Genomic DNA, 7,262 nt, shown 5'->3' on the forward strand with positions numbered 1-7,262 from the left:
TTTATTTTTTCCTTTGAATGAGTCATACTTTTCTTTTTCTTTTGTGAATTTTGTTGACAGCTGGACATTTGACTCTAATACTGTTGTAAATGCAAATCAGGTTCTCCCCCTTCCCTTGGGTTTGCTGGCTTATAAAAAAATATTTTTGTTTATTACTTTGTTTTGTCTTTTGTTTATTACTTTGTTTTGTCTTTTGTTTGTTGCAGATTATTTTTGTGTCAAGGATTAGCCTGAGGAATAAATGTAATGTCTTCTCACGTCTATTTTCAGCCTGTGCCCTTTCCTGGGCATGCACAGTCACTTTCTCATTTCCTCCACAGATGCAATTGTTTTCGAATGTCCTAGTCTTTGATGTCTGCCTCCCAATAGGGGAAAAAAAGAAAAATGAGGAGAGAAAAAAGGGCACTGGACCTTCATATCCCCTAGAATTCATTTAATCCATAGGGGGAGGGACTTCCAACAGTGGGGGGTGGTGCAACAAAAATGGCTCCCTACCTCTTTGTCTGCACCTTTGTGATCAAAAGCATCAATCAGCAATCAAAGCACAGATCCCTGATAATTGGAGGACAGGGTCTCTCCCTCTCTCCCTCCCTCTTTTTTTTTTTTTTTTGGCCAACCTTGGCTCCTGCAAGTTATGTGCAGGTTGTTCCTGCAATACATGCACAGCTGCCTGCCAGAGGGCTAGGGGTGGGAGAATGGGTAGCTGCTACTGTGCTAAGAGCTGAAACTGACCAAAATTAACCATAAAAAGAAACTATCTGTGAATTATTGGAGTCCCAGTAGAAGAAGAAAGGTAGAAGAGGGAAGAAAGTTTATTTAAGGAGATAATGGATGAGAATGTCCCAAATCTGGGGAGAAATATGGATATTCAAGTTCATGAAGCTCATAGGTCATCAAGCAATCTCAAATTAAAAGTTATTATTCTCCAAGACACATTATAATAAAGCTGTCAAAAATTAAAGACAAAAAGAGAATCTTAAAAGCAGCAAGAGGGAAGAAAGTTGTAACTTACAAGGGAACTCCCATAAGCCTGCCAGCAGAATTCTCAGCAGAAACCTTGCAGGCTAGGAGAGAGTAGAATGATATATTCAAAGTGAAATATATACAACTGAAAGAAAAAACTTCCAACCAATACTGTCTAACTGGCAAAGCTGTCTTTCAAAAATCAAGGAGATATAAATATTTTCCCAGACAAACAAAAGCTGGATGGAGTTGATCACCCTTAGCCCTGCCTTGTAAGAAATGCTGAAAGAAGTTATTCAAGCTGAAATGAAAAGATGCTAATGAATAACATGAAAACATGAAAGGATGTTAATTAGTAGCATGAAAACTTGAAAATATACAGGAAAAGGTAAGTATATAGTCGAAATCAGAATACTCTAATACTGTAATATAGTGGTGTGCTAACCACTTAACTCTAGTATAAATGTTAAAGGGCAAAAATATTAAAAATAATTGTAGCTATAATAATTTATGAATACACAATATAAAAAGGGATAAATTGTGATGTCAGAAACATAAAAGAGGGGCAGTAAAAGGGTGGAGTTTTTTATGTGATTGAAGATAAGTCATTATGTGTAAAATAGACTGCTATATCTATAAAATGTTTTATGTGAACCTCATGGTAACCATAAAACAGAAAGCTACAGTAGGTACACAAAAGGTAAAGAGAAGAGAAAGCATATCAAAATGAAAAATCATCAGTTCACAAAGGAAGGTAGTAAGAGAAGAGGAAGGGAATAAGGGAACTACAAAATAGCCAGAAAACAATAAGATGTCATTAGTAAGTCCTCACTTGATTAGTAAATCATCAAAAATTACTCTACTTGTAAATGGATTAAATTTTCCAATGGAAAGTCATAGAGTGGCTAGGTGGATAAGAAAACAAGACCCATCTATATCTGCCTACAAGAGATTCACTTAAACTTTAAGGATACACATATGCTGAAAGTGAAGAGATGGGAAAAGATATTTCATGTAAGTGGAAACCAAGAGAGCAGGGGTAACTATACTTATATCAGACAAAATAGGCTTTAAGCTTTAAGTCAAAAACAGCAACAAGAGACAAAGAAAGTCATTAACTAATGATAAAGGGGTCATTTCATTAAGAGTATATAGCAGTTGTAAATATATATGCACCCAACATCAGAGCACCTAGATATATGAAGCAAATACTAACAGATCTGAAGGGAGTAAGAAACACTACAATAATAGTAGGAACTTCAATCCTGTACTTTCAACAATGCATAGATCATCCAGACAGAAAATCAATAAGAAAACAGTGGATTTGGACAACATTATAGACAAAATGGGCCTAACAGATGTATACAGAATATTCCATCTAACAGCAGCAGACCATCCTTCTCAAAGGCATATGGAACATTCTCCATCATAGATCACATGTTAGGCCACAAAACAAGTCTCAACAAGTTTAAGAAGATACAAAACATTGCTGAAAGAAATTAAAGGAGACCCAAATAAATGGAAAGATATCATGCATTAGAAGACTTAATGTTAAGATGGCAGTATGTCCCAAAGCAATCTACAAATTCAATGCAATCCCTATAGAAGTTCCAATAATTTTTTTATGCAAAAAATGGAAAGGCTGGTCCTAAATTCATATGGAGGTTATGTATGAGCTCAACAACATGGACTTCTCACCAAGGCCAACTTGGCTATACTGCTGCTGAGTGCCCAATCTGCCAGCAGTAGAGAGTGATACTGAGCCTCCAGTATGGCACTGGTTTGATTACACTGGACTGCTTCCATCATGGAAGAGGCAGCACTTTGTTCTTATTGGAATAGACACTTTGGACATGGATTTGATTTCCCTGAATGCAATGCTTCTGCTAAAACTATCATCCTTGGGCTTACAGAATGCCTTATATACCATCATAGTTTTCCACATAGCATTTCTTCTGATAAAGGAACTCCCTTCACAGCAAATAAAGTGCAACAGTTGGCCCATGCTCATGATAATTCCCTGGTCTTACTATGTTCCCCATGCTTCTCTCTTGTGTCTCATCTCTGCCCTCTGCTGGTTCAAGGACTCAAGTTCTAAGCCTTGTTTAAGCATTGCAAGAAAAGCACATATCAGATAGGGACCCAGAGCACCCCTAACATTGTTTATAAACTGGGTTAACGGAAGTTCCACCTGGTTTCAGAAGTTCTTAATTACCCCAAAGAAGGCAACTTCCACATCTACTATCACAAGAACGAATGAAAAAAAAATCTACTCTAGAAGAGCAAGGGAAGTGAGTAATATAGATTGGCATTCTTTTGGATCCTGTCATCTCTTCACAGAGTGACACTGAAGTTACAGGCTTACATTCCCTCACTGAGGGATGCCATTCAAGCCACCGTTGGATGAGCAGACTGAGAGAAACAGGCTCAGGGCTGTGCATGTGTACACTCCCTCATCTCCTTGCCATAAATCCAGCTTTTTCCATCCTGAGTTCATAGACTGCTGTGCTTATTTAGATGGAATTGGCAGATAAGAAGCTGGGATCTCAGCCGTGCTGAGTGGGAGAAACCAACAAGCTAAGACTGAGTACAGGGCCAAGGAGGTTAACTCATCAATGAGGAGGGTCCTTGTGGATGATTCTCTAAAGGGTGTTGTGGATTGGGGCTTGCTCCACTTGTATTAGTTGGATAGGCCAACTGTAGTAACCAAAGTCTCCATATGTATAATGGCTCAAATACATTCAAGTTTATTTTCACTCACAAGAAGAGTTCAAGACATTTCAAGTTGGTGGGGAACTATGCCCTGCACAGGCATTCAGGGAGCCAGGCTGAAAGGCTTTGCAATTTAAAAAAATTGAAGTATAGTTGATTTACAATATTGTGTTAGTTTCAGGTGTACAGCAAAGTGATTCAGTTATTTTTTCAGATTATATTCCATTATAGGTTATTAAAAAATGGAATGCTTCACGAATTTGCATGTCATCTTTGTGCCGGGGGCCATGCTAATCTTCTCTGTATTGGTCCAATTTTAGTATATGTGCTGCTGAAGTGAGCACGACTTTGCCTTTTTTTTAAATTAATTTATTTTATTTTATTATTTATTTTTGGCCACATTGGGTCTTCATTGCTGCACGCGGGCGTCCTCTAGCTGCAGCGAGCGGGGGCTACTCTTCGTTACGGTGCACGGGCTTCTCATTGCAGAGGCTTCTCTTGTTGTGGAGCATGGGCTCTAGGCACGTGGGCTCAGTAGTTGTGGCACGCGGGCTCAGTAGTTGTGGCGCACAGGCTCTAGAGCACAGGCTCAGTAGTTGTGGCGCACGGGCTTAGTTGCTCCGTGGCATGTGGGATCTTACCAGACCAGGGCTCGAACCCGTGTCCCCTGCGTTGGCAGGCGGATTCTTAACCACTGCGCCACCAGGGAAGCCCGACTTTGCCATTTTTAATAAACGACTTTCAAGGTTGCCCTGGAAGGGGAAAGAGGCACATACGAGGTTTTTATGGGCTAAACTTGGAATACCATTTCTTACTTCCCTTTGGTAAAACTAAACCATATAGTCACATCTAACTGCAAGAGAGACTGGGCTACGAGCCCAAGAAGAGGAAATAAATTTGGTGAAGACTAGCAATGTTGGACACAGCATCTGTATCCAAGGGACAGTGTTGTGGTGTCTGGAGCAGGGCAGCAGGAGCTAAAGCCAAGATTTTGCTGGAATTTAGACAGGAGCTAGCATTCTGTTTGCACTGTTCTGCCCAGTTTGAAGTAAGATGTTAGCCAGCTGCAGGTGTGGAAATGGTTTTGGTGTTGGGACGGTTATGCATGCGAGTGTCCAGGCCCTGGAAAAAGGGGGCTCCAGGAATCGAGTAGGGTGAGATTCCCAGACCTGAACCGCAACAACTGAGATTCAAGTCCAGGCTCTAGTGGTGATATTAAAGTCCAGTAATATGGACAGAGATTTGGGAGAAGGCTTACGTGTGAGGGCTTACCTTGTAGATTCTTTGCCTATGACAGCAAAACTTAATTCCAGGTACCCCCTGCTATTGGGCTTTGGACTGTTTGGGTCAGGCTTGGTTCTGGGATAGTTTGGGGAGAGTCCTCCTCCTGATTTTCTTTAGCACTGTCTTTTCCAGAAGGGCACTCACATATGCCCTTCAAAGAGCTTCATATCCTCAGAAGAAAGGTGTCCTGGTACATGTGGCTTCCTCAAGCAGCCATACTCGTACTCCCCAGCTTTTAGGAGTTTACGTTAAAATAACCCTGGGACACAAGTCATAAATTTCTGATGTCCTGTGGTCTCACAGGACACATTCTGTCTCACAGTTTAGGCATGTAACCTAGGGGCTAAATAACTACTAGATACTAAATGATTGTATATAGAGAGCTGGAACATGAATTGCTTGCTTTGTTTGCTTTCCTCTTTGGAGGTGGGCAGAAAATCTCAACAATTGCTCAGGGTTTTCAGAACATTGTCTTTTAAGGATGATACTGCATGTACTGTCTAGAGATGTTGTTGGAACAGATGTTGTGAAAGGCTCTTACACTCTAATATGCTGAGAATGCCCACGTATCCCCCAGGCATCATCACAGAGAATCCTCAAACACATTCATAGCACTACAGGGCGTTGCCTTCCACTTGACCCTTCTGTTCTCTTGATTGTTCAATGCACAAGGGTTATTAAGAAGCTGAAAGATGATTATTACACTCCATCGTGGTTGCCAGCTATGTGCTGGCAGATTTTTGAAAACAGATTCAGGAAACCACTGTAGACTAATGACATAATAGGATGTGGAAAATTCTGGTCTTGTTCTATGAAATAGCTGGCCTACAAAATATGGGATGGTAAAGGATGCTGTATACTATAGTATTTGAGCGTAGTTTCTAGTAAATCTGCCATTTAATGGCAACTTGACCTTGGGCTAATTTAAAATACTTCAGTTTCTAAGTATCCTCACATGAGAAATGAGAATTCTAATGGTACTGACTTCCATAGGGTTATTGATAGGACTAAGTAAGTGAGACAGTGTATGGAAAAATGCTTAGCATGATGCCTGGCATATAGTTGGCCTTCAAAAATTATGTTACTTCAAAAAATATATAATAATATATTATAGGCTAAGGTTTTTAAAAATCCTGTCATTTGAGGAAGAAAAAAATGGGAGATAAATCAGCCACCAAATACAAACACTTGTTTTTAATGGTTAGAACTGAATCCTTGAAATTCTGCTGGTAAAAGGGAACATTTTTGATCATCTCCACCTGTATCAGTCCTTTTAGTTACCCACTCAGAGAAAATCTCAGATCAAGTGGGGAAAACAGCCCAAACAAACGTCTAGAGCAGAGGTTTTCGTGGTGTGAGCTCCAGGTCAGTCACAGCAACATCACAGGAAATTTGCTAGAAATACAAATTCTTGGGCCGGGGGCCCCAGACCTACTACTAACTCTGAAACTCTGGGGCGGAGCCCAGAAATCTGTGTTTTAACAAGCCCTCTAGGGGATTTGTAAGCGCAGGTTTGTGGCCCCCGGGCGTAGAGCCGCCAGGGATACATTTGTTGATAAAATGCAGCTGACAGTGCTTGCAGAGAACTTACCAGAGTTAATGAGCCCAGACCTGCATTTGCAGCTGCCTTCTGTGGTCACTGCCCGAGCCCTTCAGCCCCTGCCTCCTGTGGCATCCTGGTTAATAGTCCCATCATCCACCCAGTTGCCCACTCTTCTCGATTCTTTTACTCTCACTTTTCATCCATCCAGGTACTAGGAACCTGTTGATTTCCCTTCCTGAACGCTTATATCTGCCTGCTCCTCTCTCCCACTACCTCTTTTTGGGTTTTGGATGATAGTGCCATATTTTTGTGTCTGACCTTTGCACTTTAGTTTCCCCACTCTCCTCTCCACGCTGCCACAGTGTGACTTTACTAAAAAACGGATGGACCGGTTGTTCCAAGGTTTCAAAATCTTCAAACACTGCAGACACATCCTTACCATGATATTCCAGGCTCTTCACAATCTGACCAGAGGCTACGTTTCCAGCCTCCTCCACTTCCTACCCCTCTTGTACCACCTACTTTTGCCACTCTGCCTTCTATTCTGTCGATTCCAAGCTCTTTCCTACCCCCTTGCTCTGCATATGTATTTGTCCCCTGCTTTGCATGTTCTTCTTCCTTATCTGCTTATTGAGGTTCTATTTAACAGCTCAGTTCCCACATTGCCAACTCCGGAAATCATCCTTGACTCTTCTAAGGAGATCTGGAATCTTTCTTTTCGGTTCTCCAGCTATACTCCATTTTAAAAGCCATTTACCGC

General features: G+C 41.0%; 1 non-coding gene across 1 annotated transcript; it reads right to left on the reverse strand.

The window, feature by feature from the left end:
* Positions 1 to 3,911: 3,911 nt before the first annotated feature.
* LOC132368333 (U6 spliceosomal RNA) lies at positions 3,912 to 4,019 on the reverse strand. Its single transcript, XR_009504069.1, has one exon. It is a non-coding gene; the product is annotated as a U6 spliceosomal RNA (small nuclear RNA).
* Between the last annotated feature and the right edge of the window lie 3,243 nt (positions 4,020 to 7,262).

This window comes from Balaenoptera ricei, chromosome 6, assembly GCF_028023285.1.
Source record: "Balaenoptera ricei isolate mBalRic1 chromosome 6, mBalRic1.hap2, whole genome shotgun sequence".
Lineage (NCBI taxonomy): Eukaryota > Metazoa > Chordata > Mammalia > Artiodactyla > Balaenopteridae > Balaenoptera > Balaenoptera ricei.